The 21,267-nt window shown below is 32.7% G+C and overlaps 1 protein-coding gene across 3 annotated transcripts in view; it reads right to left on the bottom strand.

The window, feature by feature from the left end:
- LOC149536396 (LIMR family protein At5g01460-like) overlaps positions 1-20,356 on the bottom strand; it is a 120,994-nt gene extending 100,638 nt beyond the window's left edge. The window contains exons 1-2 of one of the 3 annotated variants that reach the window (XM_089806861.1): positions 20,212-20,356; positions 19,961-20,045 (exon numbers count right to left, since the gene is read on the bottom strand). The gene's annotated coding sequence lies outside the window, so the exon portion shown is untranslated. Of the gene's footprint in view, positions 1-19,658; positions 19,786-19,960; positions 20,046-20,211 lie in introns of all 3 variants that reach the window. The other 2 variants (XM_089806860.1, XM_089806859.1) reach the window with 2 other exon arrangements.
- Positions 20,357-21,267: the final 911 nt, after the last annotated feature.

The raw sequence follows: 21,267 nt of genomic DNA, 5'->3' as shown, positions 1-21,267 counted from the left end.
ATAAATATATTTACTTTATATTCATACACAATCACCATATATTTATTCGTTTAAATAATATGTGAAAATTTACATCTCTATATATAAATGAATATAACATAGTCTCTATCAATAACATAAATTTATGTAAAATGAAAATAAATTCATTAACTTACTTTCCACGCGAACGTTATCTCTATTCTATGGAATGTGGGCATAGGCGACAAATGTTTCTCCTACTACTCTCTATATAATATCATATTATGTCCATAAGTTGAAACAAAATATGTTATTGATGCTTGTTCCATTACAATCCACCTTATATGAAAAATGTATTTTATGTCATGGACCCACCTTGCCCTTTGATCTATGTTGCATCCGCGGTGTGGACAATAGGCTTCTCCTGTCACTGATGTCTTCCACTACATGGGTGTCTTGCGAAGTAGAGATGTCTATATATTAATAGCTTCTAATAATATAGTTTCAAATTTACATTCCCTCCATACAATATCATGTTGATCCCAATTTGCTGCTCCATTTTGGAATCCACGATATGGGGAATAATTATTATGCAATTACCTTGCAATGTAACCTGTAGCCAATACAGAGGATATTGCTAGTTCAATTAAATGCTGATTGGACTTATTCATTCCCATATTATTTGTACTTTATCATTGTTCCTACCTTCGATTATTGCTCTCTATTCCTGTTCACTACTCTTATTTCTATTTTCCTTATCTTATTTGCATTTTTCTTTGTTCAACTCTATTTCATTTTATGGGTCTCAACATCCTTGGCATTTTCAGGTAAGAGAGAGATGTTAGAAGACTTGTGATAGTCTTTGTCCATGGCCTACCAGCAATTTTCAATAGCAACTTCTTCGATGTATCTCAAACCCTTTGGATTCGAAGGTTTCTTTCATGGTTCTCAACATTATCAAATTCTTTGTTGTCCTTTCCTCCAAATGCAAGATCCTTAGCAGAAGCACCGGATGCTTTGCCCTTTGTTGCATCAAAATCATGTCTTGGACTCTCCTTTATCTTGTGCCCAGCTCCCAAGTAATGTGTCTTTCTAAAAGGTATTGCCAATAATTGTTGTAAAGGTCACATAATATGAGTTGAATACACATCGCTGCTCAAATTGAATGTCGATGCCGAAGCATTAACAAAGTCAAGAATTCATGAGCCTTAGACATCACCCAATCAAATGGCATGCTACTTCTAATTGATTTTTCTTTGGTGGGATTCCTGCATTACAATATGCTCTTGAATTCCATTCGATTTTACTCACAAAGACTTCATACATTTGACCAACAAAGAAAAATCATAACAAAAGCAATCGAGGATATGATTGAGATTGGGATCATAAATAATTCTACTGGTGACTCATTTATTCATTGACTCCATTCCATAGTTAAGAAACTCCTGATATATTAGAAAGGGATTTATTACATTTGCAGTTGACTCTAATACCATGTTGATTTTTGGATCTGCTGCAAATGTAATAGCACTGCCATTTAATTTTGGTATGTATTTTCTAAATGCAACAAACACTTACATTTATATTGAGTATAAGCCATTAATAGACATGTCCCTTCATGGGACGTGTCTATTCATTAATCAGATAATTAATATAATAATATATTTAAACATTTATATATGTGTGTGTGTGTATATGTACATGTATATTTTATTATATTAATTTCTCTCATATATATATATCTCAATTATATCTCATATAATTATGTGCGTGTGAGTTTTTCCGACAAAAGCTATCCAACATCAACACAATGCAAATTGAACTTGGGCTTTGGTGTGTTGTGGTCATTTAGGGGAAAAATGGAAGCAATGAATATAACAATGTAAACTAGATGAGATGAGTGCATTAATTAAACATGTTCACTCTAAGCCATTCAATACAAGAGAAAGAGGGGCTTCCACACATAGCTCTCACTATAAACCAAGTTAGATTAGCACAACCCAAGTGAAATGAAGAGAAGCATATACTAAACCAAAATCATATCAAGCTGTGTCACAAGGTTCGCCGAATTTTCAGCATGAGGTTCAAAATTTGGCGAATGTATAAAAAAATATTAAAGTTCGAAAAAGTTAACATCAAGTTCGTACGGCAAAAGTGGCGAACGGCAAAATTTATCACTGTATTCTTGGAAATCGTCTCTTGTTTGCATTAGCTTTAGTGGTTGCTTCATTGGTGGAATTCGTCGCTTCTGGTTGCTTCGTTTCTGGAATCTGTCGCTTTTGGTTGCTTCGTTGGTCGAAACCCCTATGCGTGGCTTAACATTGCTCGAAACCCCTGCATCGGCGTTGGTTGTTGAAACCTGCCAATTCACTACCCGCCAAAGTCGTTTACTCTCCGCCAAAGCTTGCCGACTGGCCAATGGTTGTAGAGCTAAAATGTTTTAAATTTCTAAAGTTTTTCAATGTATATAAAACTTTACATTTTACTTTAGGTTTTTCAATTTCCTTTATTTATTTATTGTTTATTATAGAGTTACTAATGTTTATAATTTAAAGTTTTAATTTGTTGACTACTTATTATTATTATTAATATTACATCGCTTTAAGTTTATTTATTATTTTAGAAGTTAAAAGTTTAACTCAATATTATTTTTTTATTTTAATATCTAATATTTAGTATTATTTTAATATACTAGTTAATCTAAATACAAAAATCATATTGTAATAAATAGTTTATTTTAGTTATTATTAATATAATTTATTGATTAATTTGTAACTAAGTAAATTAAAGTAATTTTTTTATTAATTTTAGGAAGGATCATATATTTTCATTTTTTTTGAAAATTATACAAGGCGAATTTATTGTCGAATTTTTTTCAATTTTTTGGACCTTGCCGAACTTCATCTGAACTTTATAGTTGTCAAACTCGAACTCAAATTCCCACCTTGTGACTTAGATATCAAGTATGCAAGCAAGTCCTCTTTCATGCAATCTTCATTAACCTTAGATTTGCACCGTAAAGGTAAATTGATTAGATTAAATTGACTAAATTGATTGAGTTTGTAAGAAGCATAAATAGTAACTAAGCGCATGAAAGATCAGATCTGAAACATTAAGGTAAGAGCTATGAAAAAATGCATACCTTAAGAAAGGAAAATAGATAGGTGGAGAACAATACTGATTTTTGACCACCTGTAACTGAAAAAGGTCTACATAATCAATAAAAAACTTGAAAATCCAAACTAGGTCAATCTCTAATTTTGCCTAGGTACAGGTCGACCTCCTCGACCTCGACCTCTACCAATATGTTAACGTAATGGTGGACGTTCCTAGAGAGAAAAATTTAAGCCAACCATGTTCCTACAAACAAATCTCAGTTGTGGATTCTCGAATCCGATTTCGCAATTCCTAATAACCTATTACAAGAAGGTTTACAACATAACAGACATGTTTCGATAGGTTTAGGACCTAGCGGACATGTTCGTGACTATAGACCCGAAAAGTTCTCCTAAAAGGGTACCCAAATAAGTATATGAAACTTAGATCCTCAACCTGCGAAAAAGAGAAAAAAGGTTTTGTTTGTTGAAGGAGGGTGTTGGTTCCCAAGACTACAGATAGGAAATCCAAGAGTTTTGCCAATTCTCTAATAGGATTACTCGATCAGTCTTGGCCAACGAACGGGAATAACTTCCTGATTCAATTCTCCTGCACTTTAGGCTTCACTAAACCTAGGTTGGTAAACCTTCACCTTAAACCCTATTCACTTGATTTAAAGCTTTTCTATAGTGAAGTTAAACTTTGTGAGTTCTTAAGTTGGCAAAATTCTTAAACTCGATCAAAATAAAGCTATATGAATGCTTTGATTTGATATATTTACTTTAGAAATGAATATCATTTAATTGAAAGCAATAACCTTTATGAGTTATGGATGTGGCAAAGTATTGAACTTCAAGACCTCAAACATCAACCCACTTCCACAAAATAAAATGTTGAACCATCCCTTATCCACCCTTGGGTAAATAGAGTCAAACTTTCTCTAGACCCTTACATACAACCCTGAGAGACAGTGCTACACCATCCACTACTCTATAGATTGAAGCTTTAATTGGCAACACACCCTAGTCTAGTTGAATTTAATTTCTTTGGGAAAACCAAGTAAACAAAATTCACATAGACAACACTCTGTATGCAAAATCTGATAATCAAAGACTTATATTGAAATCAACTTCTTCACCATTAGTAGCAATTGATTTTAAAATCAATAATCACAAGGAATAAATCTGAATAAAATACTTTGAACTTTGATTTTCAAGATGAATAAGAAAACAGGTTTTTTGCATTAAATTAAGACAAATGAATATAAATAGTTTATGCTTCATTTACAATATTCAATATACCGAAACTACAAAAAAAATCTATTCCTCCTTATTTCTCTTTATATATCTCATTGTGTGCTCTCCCTCTATTCAAATGAAACATTCAATATTTATACTTGATTATAAAAGAATGACTTTTCATAGTAAGAAACTCATTACCCTTCAAAACCATTACACTTTTCCCTAATCACAATGTGCACCATTTTATAAACTTAGTTTTATTTTGGATTATGATAACCTTGTCCACAATATGGCATGAATCGATTTAAACTTTAAATGCCACAGTGTAAAGTAACCTGACAGAATTTTGTTTGTTCCTTGCTTTAATGAAGACATCTTTTACCATTGTTCAAAGTTGCTCCTGATGTCCCATTTTTTCATCGGTGTTAAAGATTCATCATTCAGTTAATTAGGTCTCTTTATCGTTGGACAATAATTTGATGACACTCATTTCCTAGTTTTCTCCTTGATTACCGTGGCATCAAACTTCAGTTATGAAAACTATATCTCTGTGGTTCAAGTATTCATTACATCCTCGTGTTTTCTCTTTGACAACATGTCATCATCCACTGTGTATGTTTGTCCAATGATAACCCTTATCATTAATAATGTTGCTTCATTTTCATCATATCCAACTTCAGCACTTCATAACTTTGATACTAATAATATGAGAGTGTCGCTAGTGTGCAAAGTGAATTGATCAAGATCATATTCCTTTGAATAACTAGCCTTTGACAAACATACATAAATCAATGTGGCTAAAAACTTCAAGATTCATACATCAATTCAATATTGTGTGCTATTGTATCATGACTACAATGTCACTTTGATAGGCCTATGATGCATACTTCTACAACTATTACATCCCAATTTTTTACCTAACTTGAAATATAACCGTTGAGGTTCGCATGAAGTCAATTGGCAATTTAATTTGTTATAATCTAGCGAAATGGTAAGATAGTTAGTCGTTATGATTTCAAGTGAAGACAACATGTTAGTTGATCGTTAATCACAAATTCATGGAATTAAGAAGATGGTTAACTGTTGTGATTATTTAAATAATTTATTATGATAATATAATTTAACAGTGGAGAATTTCCTTGTAGGGAGCATGTCAGTGGAGTGGAAGCATTGTCAGAAAAGAATCAGGCAAGAGCATCACCATCACTGAGCAGATGGGTAGAGGACCTAGCGACTTGGAGCAAAATACATCTGCGCGACCCGCATGAGTTATTTAATAAATAATTTAATTAAAATAATTGAGTTAAAATATAAAATGTATCTTAAAGGATTTTAATCTATCTTTCATCATATTATTTTGATAAGTATTTATAAATGTGCATATTAATATAATATAAAAATGATTTGGCACCATTATCATTTAATAATTTAATAGAGTGATGTTTAGTTGTACATTATCATAATGTTCGAATTATAATAATTGAATTATTATAAATTTCAAATTATAATCTTTCAATTCTTCTTTCCAACTTCTTATTTTTCTTTTATTCTTTTCTCTCTTCATAGTTGATTTAATAATTGGAATCTGATAGTCACCTTGGGAATTTGAATGGATTTCTTTTAAACCGAAGGTAGCTTATTAGACATGGCCGACCAATATTTAGAATACCATTGATTGTATTGGAGACAACTCTCTTCTTCATATTGCAATTTACCTCTACCTTACATTTGCTTGAAGCTTTGCAAGCCAAGTTAATCTCAGAATAATTTCAAAATTCATATCTAGCCATTTTCGAATTGAATCCTTTTCCCTTCTTCACTGTCAACATGAACTTAGCAAAGGAGGTTGTGGGAGTTCTTTTATTCAGGCCGCGAGAGGAAGAAACACTCTACTACAGGTCACACTTTTTGCACCCAAATACCTGCGGTCTAGCAAATACAATTACTTTGTTGTTTATCATAGCTGTCAGATAGAAGCCGGATTTAAGCCTCAAATTTGCGAGAGGGCAGGATACAAACGAAACCTAGTTCATGAGTTCTGATAATGATATATTCTTGTTTTGTTTTCTCATGCTAAGCTGACTAGAAAAAATTTATTAAAAAAAAAAAAAAGAGAGAGGATCTTCCTATTTTCAAAAATGAATACCATAGAAGCAATATAAATCATGAATCGATTTTATTGAGTTTAATGGCTATCTTCAGCTAATACATAATGATAGGGTTGAGAATGTATTAAATATGTTCTTTTTTTTTAAATCCTTTTCTCTCTGTTTGAGTATCCATTCATAGCCGGTTAGGCATGTTAAATAGAGATCAAATTATAATACCAGCTATTTGTATTTTGAAATGTATATGAGATCATTCACCCAGTATCTCTGAGTATATATATACATCATTTGTGAATTCATTTGGAAATTGTATTGAACTTAATTGAATACATAAATCCACATCAATGCACATGTTTTTACAAATCTTCCAAACATATTCAAAGTATTTGTAACATTGAGGAATTCACTGGCAAAGAAGCCATGAAAAAGGTGAAGAGGTGGAGTTATTCTGCAAGAACGCAGTAGAGGAATCAATTATGATTAAATTAATTAAACATTCAATTTTGAAATCTTTAAAAAACATAATTATGTAATCACAACATGTGAAATGCTGGATGTATGTAATCTTCTTGAATAATTGACAGAGTTGTCTGCTTTGAGAATTTCAAATACTTGGGATTCACCTAGTTGTGTAGCCAAGGAGATAGAAAGGAATCGTCAATAATATGAATCAGTATCAAATATGACCGAACAACGTTTATCATTTTTAATATGAATCAATTAACAGCTTGTACATATTCTTGTTATTGTGATCTCCTGCTGCCAAGTCGTGTGGTGAGTTAATTACCAAGAAGCCTAGAGAATATGGCAAGATGTCCCCTGTTTATTCCGAGTAGGGAGGGCCTTTCTCTTAGAGATCGTGTGGGGATAAGTTGTGGTCCAAGGTTGGGTGGTTAAGCCTTTGACAATGTTTCACCTCTCCCCAAGGTGTCAATCGTGAGTCAGATAGAGATAAGCTATGCAGTTAAATGTTTAACGGAAACAGGTAATATCACTTTTATTTATGAGGAGGTAAGATTAAATTGAGTTATTTCATTGTTACTGTTATTTTACACCTAGATATAAGAGATAGATTCATATATTGCTTTTCATTTATATGAATATCGAATATAAGTATATTTCTAATCTTAAGATACTGTCACAGTTAAGTAATCAGAAGGAAAGGAATCTAAAGCCCTAATTGATTGAGTGATAGTTGGAACCCTAAATGATACAACAGTATCGAAAGCCCTAATTGAATCCGGCGTATTGGAAGCCCTATTTGAATCAGTGGTATCGGAAGCCCTAATTAAATCCATGGTAACAGAAGCCCTATTTGAATCAGTGGTATCAGAAGCCTCAAGTGATACAACAGTATCAAAGACCCTAAAAGGCTCCAATAGTAATCAATGCCCTAATGATTTCACTGGTATGTGATGACCTAATTTTAAATATAGTGGTATTTAATTGTGATCATCATTTGATTTGAGATGGCGGTTTTTAGATGATAGTCATCATGTGAAATTGTTATAGTGTATTTGTGGACTAACCTGAGTGGTTGCAAAAGCATCCCTAGTTTGATTTCAATCTCAGTTTTCCGAGGTATGTGGTTTTCAATTTCTGTAGTAATTTCATTTGATGGTATTTCAAATTTATAGTCAAGAAATTTTGTCTAACTGATTTTACCGGTAAATCTTATTCACATGAACATGAATGATATAATTGTCTTCCTCTAAAACAAAGTAATAACTGTATTCTTTGAGTATGATAGATGTTAATTTAGACCCAGGAAACCGGATGTTACAACAACTAATCCCTTATCATTGTTATCTTTTAATTCTTCTTCCATAAGACACTACAAATGTTTCTCATTACTTTGTCGCCTTTCTTGCAATATGGAGATTCAGTTGTTGGATATTTTCACTTCATATAATAAAGCAAATTCTTCCTTATTTACTCTGTGCTATATATTGGTTATTTTATTGTTGTTGATCACATTGGGAGATTTTTATTGTTTTCGCTGATTACCCTCTACTTAATTCATTAATGCCACATTTATTTCTTTGCTCCAAGGTTTATTAGGGTCACTTTATCTATTCAATGACCCACGATGGATCCACTATAGCTTCCCTTTTTTCTTCGGTGGTGATATATACATGAGGTGATGTTTTCTATTTTAAATGCTTGTTCTTCCTACTTGCCTTTCGTATATTACTTTCCTCTTTAGGCATTAATGCAAATCTTTATATTTGCAATGCTACGTCAAATTCACCGGTTCTGTGCCACACCAAATGCCCTTCTGCGTAGGATGTACTTCTCTAGTCCTTCAGTTCTCCTATTTTATGGGATTCGCTTCCTTATATTAGACTATTGACTCGGATCTCTGTTGACCATTTTCTTGACTCCCACTCACTTGCCTCACAAGCCATGATAGACATGTTTGAGTCTTGTCCATAAAGTTTGGCGAATCAAAAAATATATGCTATCATCTTTATCTTTTTTATGTATAAATCTTTGTTTGTTTTCCATTGCTATCGAATGATTTGGAGGTTGGCAATTAATGTGATGTCACTTTGTATATATAGGATTCATCAGTCTTCTCTCAATGGGTAATTCCCCACAATTATCACTATTTTCTGATTTTAAGTTTTAATACTTATACAATGTTGAGGTCATTGTTTTTTGATGTAATTCATTTTTTGTCTGCCTGTGGAAAGGTCCACTTGAATTTGTAGAATTGATTTAATTAAAGTCAAATAATAAACTGAACTCCCATATTCATTGACCATAGTGTAAGAGATGCTAAGCATATAAGTTCATGCTGACTGTTTTCCACGCTGAAATGAAAGTTCAGAGTCTTCTTCCTAAAGTGTTTCTCTTTTCAATATTTGACTCTGTGTTAACAATTCCTTTGGTGAATTCGACCTATAAGAAGAATTGCATAGTGCTTTCAATGACAATATGTTGCCCTTGCTTGTGAGGTTGTTGACTTGTATATATTGTCCATTCCTCCAATCCTTGTCCTGTGCTGCAACTTATTTCAATCCTCAAATCATTATGTATCCCATAAAGGCCTTTGTCCCTCTACATCCATTTCAAATTGGAAATTATAATAAGCAACTCGTATTGATCTTGGAATACCTTATTCACTTGAATTGTCTAATTTGCTGAGTAGGATATTGATTCAAATGTCAGTTGTATATTGTGCTACATTCTATCAGGATACTGGACAACTGCTATCTTCAAATTTATAGAAGATAAGACATGAATCGCCAATATTATTTCTCTACCCATCAGAGGGCTTGCCTTGGTCAAGCCCTAGATTGAGGACTCAACCTTGAAATTGAAATGAAAATATATGTAAAAAAGATAAATGTAGATATTAACCTTGCTTGTCAAGGATGCTTGAATGTTGAATTACTTGAATGTAGGATATCTCTAAATATGGAATGAATCTACAAGGCCATCTAGTTTCATGGATGAAACATGCTCAATATAAGAAGGATGAATGCTCGGATGAAAATGCAATGGTGATGAGTGTAAATTTTCTCCCTTGATGACCAACTCCACTATCAATCATGAAAGAAGCTAGATTTTGAAGAGGTAATGCAACATGAAAAAAGGGCCTCAAATGAATCTTTGTTTGAACTCCTTGAATGCCAAAATCTCCAAAACCTTGCTTGATAGCCAAAGTGAATGCTTGCATAATATGTAGATTGCTAGAAGATATTAGCATGACTTGAAGATGAGAAAAAGAAATGAGGGAATTTCCTTTCATAGAGATCTCAAAGTGGCCAATGTCTTGAACTTTAAAATGAGGTAAGACCCATCTCAAAGGGGTGAAATTAAATGATTGCCCATAATAAGATTTCTTGGGAGAATAAATTGAAATTTTAAATATCAATAATGAAATATTAATTTAAATTAATAAAGGTCTACCTCAATTTAGAAAATAAAAGAAGACACATAATATTAATTTAAATATTATATTAGCAAATATAAAATATTAATTAAGATAGGACCCAGTCATTTAATTTAAATATAAATTTACTTATTAAGAGAGGACACATAATATTTAAGAGAAATAAAGGTTGAACCCCTTTATATTAATATAAATTTTAAATTAATAAAAGGTACAATGAGATGAAATGAATTATTTCATTGGTAGAGAAATAGAGCACTATTAGAAATAAGTGCTAACCAATTGAGTTTTGAACCAATTGAGTCAATATTTAATATTAATTTAAATTAATAAAGGAAGACCTATATTATTAATTTTAATTAATAAAGGATGATGCATAATATAAAGAGACCCAATTAAACAGAAAAATAAAGAATTTGAGCATGAATGCTGTTAAAGAATAGTGATCAGATTAGACATAGAGGAATTTTAGCTTTATTTCTTCTTTCCAATATGATGTATCTGAAATGACTCTTGATTTGATCTCTTTTCAATCTAATGTGAATGCTCCTTCACTGCTTCTATGTAGGTATGATATATATATATTGATATCTTGGTGTAACATATAATAGCGCTCATAGATTTTCTGTGTTTTCCAATATGCATTGCAGATCTACATACATACATACATACATTATATATATATATATATATATATATATATATATATATATATATATAGATAGATAGAGGCATGTATAACATAGAGACATGTCTAACGTAGGGATATATATATATATAGAGAGAGAGAGAGAGAGATAGAGAGAGGCATGTCTCTACGTGAGAGATGCCCTAAATCATTATCACTCGGCACTTAAAACTGTTGTTTCATAACAACTATTAACAACTAGTTAATGATCATTCATATGTTCAACAAGTCAGTTCTGTCACCACTGACAGCATGGAAGGAAGCACAGATTTTGCATTGGTTTAGTACCCATATTCAATTATATCGTATTGCTGTTTGATTGACTTCTCCATACAGTCGATTACTCATTATTATTGATTTCTAAGATCAATATTCTGTAATGATATAATTTTGGTTAATGTCATAATCAACAAATATTATTATAAAATTAATATTATCAGATGAATAGTAACACCTATATAATATGTGTGTGTGTAACAAACTAATAAATATTAATTATTTAATGATACTCATAGCAATAGTGTAGAGAAAGGATAGACATCAAGTGTACAAGGCCAATAGGCCAGTTAAGCATTTGATTTCATCAATTGGAATTATCCGACCAAAGCTACAAATCATTAACACTCCCTCTTAGCTAGGGAGGATAGTTTCTATCCAGATAAACAGTACATTATGCTCATGTCCTGTGAAAGAAGTACTAAGGAAATAAGGATCAAATTAAATAACTTTTTTAATTTATATGAATGCCCTTAATGTGATGAATCCACTAACTTGAATCTTCTTGATAATGTGATTAATTATTTTTTCTTGCAGGTTTTGAATATATATTTTGACTGACAAAACGGTAAGTATCTTCTTGAAATCACTTTCAATATAATATGCAATTGTATTTACTTTAAGATCGCTACAATTGTATTAGTACTATTGTTTTCTGTATTTTCCAATTGGCAGCGATCTTGATATTATATATATAAGATGGAACAGACATGTCCCATGTAGGGACATGACCCTACATGGGGCATGTCTGATGAACTGGAGCCATCTGTTCATGGCAACACAAGATGACAATTCATTACAACATGTAATCGCTGTTATTAGGAACCCTATCTGCAATACACGATTTGCATGATAATAATACCAAGTGGTATTTGCAGTATTGATTTGTAATACAATTGTTTCATACAGATTATCAATTCAATCAGATCAATAATAATGAAGTGTTGATCAAATACATTAATTAATAATTATTAGAAGTTAATAACATTACACAATATGTGTGTGTGTATGTATATATTTACCTACATACATACATATATATAGATACATACATACATACATACATATATATGTATGTATGTATATAATAGTTCATCTAATAATTATTAATTAGTGGTAATATGTTTAACAAATAAACATGATTACTAAGAACAATTTAATCTCTTGATCAAACTAATCTGACCAAACCTACAACATTAACAAGAAGAATATCATCTCAACGTGATATTTGAAGTAATGGCATATTCAAGGACATCAACATGACATCCACCATTATTGATGTTACCTCACGGTATCATCAAGAGTATGATATTCACCATACTCATATCTTTTATGGTGTGTGCACTGGCATCAAGTCTTGTGATGCCTACCAATGAAGATATCTGCTCACGGCATATCCATGGATGATACATCTCATAAAATCTACCATGACATATTTCAATAATATAACTCATTGTAGTTGCACACTACTTAGTTAATATTATGTAAGAGATATGAACTATCATGATATATCCACAGATATCAACCATATGATATCCATCATGGTAGTAGGTTAAGCTATTGTTAAAGTCATCACTTTACAATAGCAACCACAAATAAACATCATTGAAAGATCGTCACCTTTCATGATGTTTCTACAAAATCATGTAATAACTCACATGTATAAAATATCTTTTAATACTAGTACAATAGATTCATTGAGACTCAAACTCAAATAAGTTTTACATTTCTTACCATACCAAGCTTACCTCTAAAGTGATCTACTTTTATTTTAGAGAGAGGCTTGGTTACAATATCAGTAGTTTTCTCATTTGTGCTAATTTATCTTAGTTGTATAACATTTTTCTCTGCCATGTCTCTAATATAATGGTAGGGGATCTCAATTGGCTTAGACCTATCATGAAATATAGGATTCAAAAAAAGCTTTATGCAACTTTGGTTATCACGGTGTACAATTGCAGAATCCATGGTTTGTCCAAACAACCCTACCAATAGTTTTCTCAACCATATTGCTTCTTGGGCTCCCATGAAAGCTGCAATGTACTCAGCTTTGGTAGAACTTTGTGCAACTAAGGATTGCTTTTTGCTAAACCAAAAGATCATGGCTGATCCTAAACTGAAACAACATCTTGAGGTACTTTTCCAATCAACTCTTCCAACCCAATCTAGATTTGAATATCCATGTAGATTTAGATCTACATTATCTTATTTTAATTCCAAATCCTATAGTCCCATGCAGATATCCCATAATGTGTTTTGCTGCAACAAGGTGTATTTCCCTAGGTTCACACATAAATTGGTCGAATGCATTTGTTGCATAACAAATATATGGTTTGGTGTTCACCAAATACATCAAGGACCCAATTATTTGTCTATATAGAGTAGGATCTGTTAATCCCAATTCCAAAGTTGCTTCTTATAGCTTATGTAGATTTGTCTACATGGGTGTAGACATAGGCTTGTTGTCCATCATTTAAAATATCAATAGTATATTTACCTTGATTTGGGGATAATACAATTTTCTCCCTGGCATGCTTCTAAGCCAAGGAAGTGGTGTAGGATACCCAAATCCTTCATGTCAATTTTGGAAGCAAGGTCCTTGTTTACACATGGTGATAAGATGATGTTCTCCTTTGATTAGTAAATCATCAACATAGAGAATGAGAATTAATACATCACCATTTATTACCTTAAAGTAGAGGTTAGGATCTGCATCATTCTTGAAGAATCCTATTTTCCTCTCATACCAAGCATGAGGGGCTTATTTTAAGCTATATAGATAGAGCCTTCTTCAACTTCCAAACCTGAGAAGCACCATCATGAACAACAAATCCTTTTGGTTCTTCTAAATATACTTCCTCTTCTATGCTTCCATTGAGAAATGTGGTTGTCACATCCATCTGGTGAATTTTCCATCCTTTTGATGCAGCAATAGCAATTACTGCCTTGAGTAAAGTGTAGCGAGCAACCAAGGCATATGTCTCTTCATAATCAATTCCTTCCTTCTGGTGACAAATCTTGTCTTATGTTTTCCATCTTCCATTTGTTGCATGTTTGATTTTGAAGAGCCATTTGGATGAGACGACCAACATGCCTCTAGATCTAAGTACAATGTCCTAGATATCATTCTTTAGAATAGGTTGGTATTCTTTGATCATGGCATCCTTCCAAACTTGATGTTGTAGTGCTTCCTCAACATTAGAAGTTTCAGTCTTAATAATTTCTCTCATCAGAACAACATAGTTTGAATAACCAGTTGGTTCCTCGCGTTCTCTAAAGATACCCTTTGGAGCTGCATAGATTTATGCCTCTTCAATTATTTTCCTTGCCCAAAGAGGCCTTTTCCAATTAACAGTAGAATCACTAAGTTCAGGAGTAGAGTTCACGAGTCCATTATTTTGTACAAGTATCTCCCTTTGAAGCTCAGGGCCAAGATCCTCTTCCATATTTTGAGGAGACTCATCATTTGTTTCATTGATGTCTTTGGATCTTTTGAATGCAATGTCTTCTTCAAAAGTTACATCTTTGCTAGGCTCAATTAATTTCTAACTAGAGATGTATATCTTGTAGGCTTTAGATGATTCACTATACCCGACAAATATCCCCTTCTTCTCCGATAGTTCTAATTTGGACCTTTTCTCTTTAGAAATGTGGATATAGACCAACCAAAAATTATAAAGTGGCTTATACCAAGCTTAATTTTAGTAAATAATTCTTTAGGGGTTATGTTGTCTAGAAGAGAATAAGGGCATCTATTTTGAATGTAAACAGTGGTGCTAGAGGCCTCGCCCCAGGATGAGATGTGTATGTTTTGATCATGCATCATGGTTTTAATTACTTCTTCTATGGTCTTGTTTGTCCTTTCGGCTACCCCATTTTGTTGTGGGTTTAAGGAATAGTGTAATCCCTCTTAATCCCAACTGATTTATTAAAATTATTTAAAGCTTTCAGAGATATGCTCTCCCCCATTCTCTAACCTTAGGGTTTTAATTATTTTCCCTAACATGTTTTCAACTAAGGCCTTGAATTCTTTAAATCTTGATAGAACTTCATTAGATTCTTTAAGTTTCAAGAAATAAATCCAAGTTTTCCTTGAATAGTCATCAACAAAAATAACATAGTGCAAAAATCCCCCCAAGTAGGTTACTACAATTGGTCCACATAAATTTGTATGAATAAGTTCAAGTACATTATTTGATTTACTCTCACTAATATGAAAACTCCGCTCAGTGTTCTTACCTAGAGCACAACCCTTGCATATTCCTTTATGATTTTGATTTAATTTAGGTAAGACACTATTAATTTTCTCTAATAGAAGGTAAAGCATGAAAATGAAGATATCCTAACCTTTTATGCCATATTTCATTTGTAGAAAGACATCATGGACTAGGGCTTGAGATTGAGCAGTGCAAAGTTCGTATACATATCCATCTCAGGTTCCTAAGGTGTATGCCTTCTTTATGTTTGAGTTCTTAGGCCATGTTAGAACTTTCCCATCTAGGAATGTGATTTGATATCCTTTGTCTTCAAGGGATGGGATTAAGATCAGATTTTGCTTGATGCCTAGTACAAATAGTACTCCTGACAGTTAAAGAGAAACTCCAAATTTTAGCTGAACTATACAAGTCCCAATTCCTTTCACAAGGTAGATGGAGTTCTCCAATGGTGACTTCTTCATCTGAGTTTTCTTCTAGACTATCCAGTTGTTCTTTGAATCCTGTTATAGGTCAAGATGCCCCACTGTCAATGACCCAAGTATTCCTACTAGTGGATATTTCGCTTGATAAAGCTGAAAAGAATACAATTCTTTTTGTATCCTTATCCTTGCTCACTTCTACTATTGAGGCTTGATTTTTTAGTCTATGTGAGCGCTTCACAGCAAGGTGTCCTTATTGTCACATCTAAAGTATTATACTTTAGACATGTTCTTCCTTTTGAATGAGTGTTTCATATAGGAGGTCCTTTACTTTCTTTTGTTCAAAGTTTCCTTTCTTCCCTTTCTTGTGAGAATTTGTATTCAATACTTGGAAACTCTCCATTAGAATTGTTTAACCCAATCCCTTTGGTGATTAGTCTTGACTCTAACTGAATACTAATTTGTATTCAATACTTGGAAACTCTCCATTAGAATTGTTTAACCCAATCCCTTTGGTGATTAGTCTTGACTCTTACTGAATACAGTCGGTCTTCAATCGATTGAAATTTGGAAGTTTGGATTGAGCACATATCCCTTGAATAAATGCTTCCCAAGATGTAGGTAATCTATTGAGGGCCAGCATTGACAATTCTTTAATATTAATCTGGTGACCAATGTTAGTTGATCCCTCAATTATATTATTCTCATAAAGTAGGACATGATGGTTTACCCTTTGTTCATCTTGACATGGTGGAGTTGTTTCAGGGCAAGGGCCCTACTAGTATTATTTATCTCATACATGTTCTCTAGAGCTATGAACATTTGGTATGTTGTATCTAACTTAGATATAATATGAACTATGTGGTCCTTTACTGCATCAACTAGAATCTTCATGGCTTTGTTTTGTTCTTTGTCCATAGAAGTTTCTCATTATCATCATTTGGTGTAGGTATAGCCTTCTCCACAAATGAGTTAAATTCATGTTCTCTTAGTACCATCATTACTCTGAAATTGCAAGAGACAAGATTTGAGGCTCCTTCAAGTCTATCTTCAAATCTAACTCCTCTCACCATTTTTGCTTCTATGGAACTTTTAATGGTGATTAGACCTCTTTTCCAATTTATCTGATCCGAGCTTTTCTTATGTCAGCTCTGATAACATGTTAAAGAATGGTGATCAGATTAGAGATTGATGAATTTTATATTTATTTCTTCTTTCAAATATGATGTATCTGAAATGACTGTTGACTTGATCTCTTTTCAATCTAATGTGAATGCTCCTTCACAGAATTATACAAGAGAACAAGGCTGCAGATCTGTAACTATAATTCACTGCTTGTATGTAGGTATGATATATATATTAATCTCTTGCTGTAACAAGTAATAGCACTGATAGGTTTTCTATCAGTTTTCCAAGGCGCATTGCAGAAGTATATATAAGAGAGAGAGAGAGGTGACTAACGTACACTTGGTTCATGTAGTGACATGTCTCTACATGAGACATGGCTCGAACCATTATCACTCGGCACTTAGAACTGTCATTTCAATATGACTATTAGCATTTTGTTAATGATCGTATGCATGTTCAATGAGTCGGTTTTGTCACTGTTGACAGCATGGAAGGAAGCACAGATTTTGTATTGGTTTAATACCCATATTCAATTATATTTATTGCTGTTTGATCAACTTATCCATACAGTCGATTACTCATTATTATTGATTTCTCAGATCGATATTCTTCAATGATATAAATTTGGTTAATATCATTCATAACTAATATTTATTAGATTAATAGTAACACATATTATATATATATATACAAAATGCTAATAGTCATATTGAAACGACAGTTCTAAGTGCCGAGCGATAATGGTTCGAGCCATGTCTCATGTAGAGACATGTCACTACATGAACCAAGTATATATATATATATATATATAACAATCTAATAAATATCAATTATTTAATAATACTCATAGCAATAGTATAGAGAAAGGATGGACATCAAGTGTACAAGGCCAATAGGCCACTTAAGCATTTTTCATCGATTGGAGTTATCAGACTGAAGCTACAAATCATTAACAAATGCATCCGTGTTCTAAGAGAGATCACCGGACAGGAGCTAAAACATCTTAAGAGCCCCTAAGTCAATGAGTGCTTCCAATTTAAGATGGTACTGTGGTCTCTGTTTTTTGCTCTTCAGCTTTTTGTTTCCTGTCATGAATGTATAGTGCACGTTTTGCTAAAGGTTGGGATGTCCGTAAAAGGTCTAGTAATTTGTAGTGTGGAGGGTTGGTGGTCTGATCTACTATGGGTCTGTAGAAATAGTTGGATGGACTATGATCATAGGTTTTAGAAGGATTTGGTGGGAGTTTATATGTCCCAGGATAGATAGATGATAGCTATTTATCAGCCTGTTTAATGGTGTCAAGCAAGTCCCGATCCAAATATGCTGCAGATGTTTTTGGAATATCTGATGAAAATTCTGTTTTTTATTAATAAATATATTAAACTATTACCGATCAAAAAAAAATGGTATTAATTGGTGCAGTATTTCCTTGAGTTGCCAGCCGCACGATTTCATAAGTAACCCCCATGTTTGGAGGGATGGGAACTTCTCCTACCTTTGACAAACCAGGGACAGGATCCCTGGTTTTCTCACTGTTCAAATAGGGATGGTGTCTTTTATCTCAGCAAATCTGAAAGGTATTTAAAGAGAATTCACAATTTCATCAATTCAGTATAGTGTTATAATTTATTGATCTGAATATTATTGATCCTCAACAAGATGGCATGAATGAAAATTGTTTCAGAAAATCAAACTCTATCTTCTAAATTACTCATAGTTCATAGAGTTATAAGTTGAACGTTATAATTAAATTTTCTTCACTTTTTTGATAAAATAATATATATAAATATATTGCCACTCTGTCTTAAGTTGGAATTGCTGCTTTAGGACAAAAATCAGGTATATCTAAAAAAAGGCACATTGGAAGAATCAAAACTAAAAACATCAAAATGATATTGTTAAAGGAATCAAAGACTTGAATAAACTTTAAAATATTAGGACAGGCAAGGCATGTTACTCTCTGGAATCTGAAACATTCCTTTCATGTTGGAAAGTTAGCTATCCCCAGTTTTCTCAAAGCTATCATATGGACTATTGCTTGAAGAAGGCATTACAATGATTTTGATTTTAGAGCAGGCATCCATCTCTTAGAGGTAGATATCTACAAACTCCATGGGCTGTTAGATTTTCTGTAGTAAAACTCTCATTCTAGGGTTCAACTTGTAGTACTTTATCTCACTTACATATCTCTCATGACCAGACAACTCTTCTGTGACCCATCTCATGAGTTCACAACAGTCAACCGCTCCCAATTTAGTTCATATTTTACCTCAAGATTTGAAAACAATCTTAAGCACATTGAATATAATCAAACTCTCCGAATGAAGAAGCTTTTCTTAAAATTCATGCTGTAGTTCCTTAACATGCTACTGCTTTTCACAAGCTTCCAACAACAACTTCGAACCTAACTAGAATAGTAAATGACATCGAGAAACGCCAACCTCTCCACCCTAACAAACTTTCCATCGACCTGTGAGTTTTTAAGATACCAATACATTTTTAATATTTTGAAATCACAACCTCGAGAAAGGTACTTATATTTAAAATTAAGTTAAATTTTTAAAAGATATTCGAGAATTCATTTTGAAACAGAATATATATAAAACAAAGTCTTTAAAACAAGTACAAATCCATTAACAGATCCTAAAAACCAGTTCGCCGAGTGCAAGTTCAATGCCATTCCATTATCACGATCAATACACCTAACTCTAATCCAAAATCTCTGACATTCGCACGGCTCATGTTTTGGCAACCTGTATTATATCCGAGATCTATCAAACTGAGAACCCAAAACAATTCGGCAAAAAAATAAAGAATTCATTCCTTGCATTAAAACAAGTCGAGTTCATTGAAAAAACACACAATCTAGCAAATAAATAAAGAACAATTACTCAGATCAAAAGTTCGTTAAACGCATATAAAAGATACCAGAGTAATCAAACAACTAAATACAGAACCCTGGAATCGCATCAATAAACAAAACTTGGCCAAAAGTCTTCTAACCCCAAATAATCTAACAAAAAAAAGCAACGGCCATTTCTTAGATCAAAGCTCATAAGAATCGAAAATCAAAGATAATTTAATTGTTCCAACTATGTTAAGGCATCTAACGAAAAATGTAGCAATAATTGAAAACAAAAACATGACGAAACAGAGATCAAACGAGCGGTTGTACTTACAGTATATGCAAGAGTAGAAATGCGACGAAAAATGTTTTCGCTATGGACATAGATCGTGCTAGTGCATCCGAAGGAGATACCAGAATTAATTGACATGTATGGATTGTCAAATTCGGCCCGCATTGAAAATATTTTATTTACTTTGCGAAAAATAAAGTCCTTTTACGTAAATATATATTACTTACCTATCACATAACATGGAAGGCTTTAATAAATAGTACGCATTGTTTCAAATTGTTTTCAAGAGTGTGATTTTATGTGGTGGAGTGAAAGTTTAGTTATATTGTTTTCTAATTTTAATTTTGATGATCAAAATTTGAAAAAAAACAATATAGTAATTAGTATTTGTATTAGGAGGAGGTGTAATAGTTGTGTTCATAGAGACATTGACAAATGACATTAACTTGTATCATTGTGAAACATTATAATAGGTATAGATAGTAGATTTTTTTCCCCTCGGTGTTAAATGTATTTTGATAGGTATATAGAAGGGACGATTGTTTTGATTTTGCAGTTTTTAATTTGTTTACACTTGATGTTTTTGAAAGCGAGCTTCTTCTTTTTCTCTTAGTATAGTATACAAGTTATTTTGCATCTTTTTTGTATCTCTCAAAGGAATTGATTGACTATAAAGGTTGATTAATGACTTGACACTTCACATGGTAAATGTAAAGCCCTACCTCTCAACCCTACCAATGTCGACTATTGTTTTATGTAGTGTCAAGCCTTGGGATTTGTGTATTGCTGTAGCCCATTTCATTGTGATCAGTATTTATCATTGGCTTCCTAGCGACACGAGAACTATTAGGATAATTATAGGGTCATTTTCATTCCATGGGGGACCACAATAATTTTTTATTCTTGTTGAAATATACATCGGAATATTAGGCAAGTTGCAGATGGGTTCATAAACAATTTGAGTTACTTCATTGAGAGTAGCATTGGTGAGCCTTACTTTTCTCCATATGTTTGTTGTTAGCATTATGTGTTGGCCTTTGCAAAGTAAGATATGTTTCTGAAGTTGTTCTTCACTCACTGCATTCTCTATCGTTCTAC

The sequence above is a fragment of the Cupressus sempervirens genome, chromosome 10 (genome assembly GCF_028749045.1).
Source record: "Cupressus sempervirens isolate cs-2001-9-10 chromosome 10, ASM2874904v1, whole genome shotgun sequence".
Classification (NCBI taxonomy): Eukaryota; Viridiplantae; Streptophyta; class Pinopsida; order Cupressales; family Cupressaceae; genus Cupressus; species Cupressus sempervirens.
The sequence above is the reverse complement of the archived record's forward strand: the minus strand, read 5'-3'. Positions and strand labels throughout refer to the sequence as shown.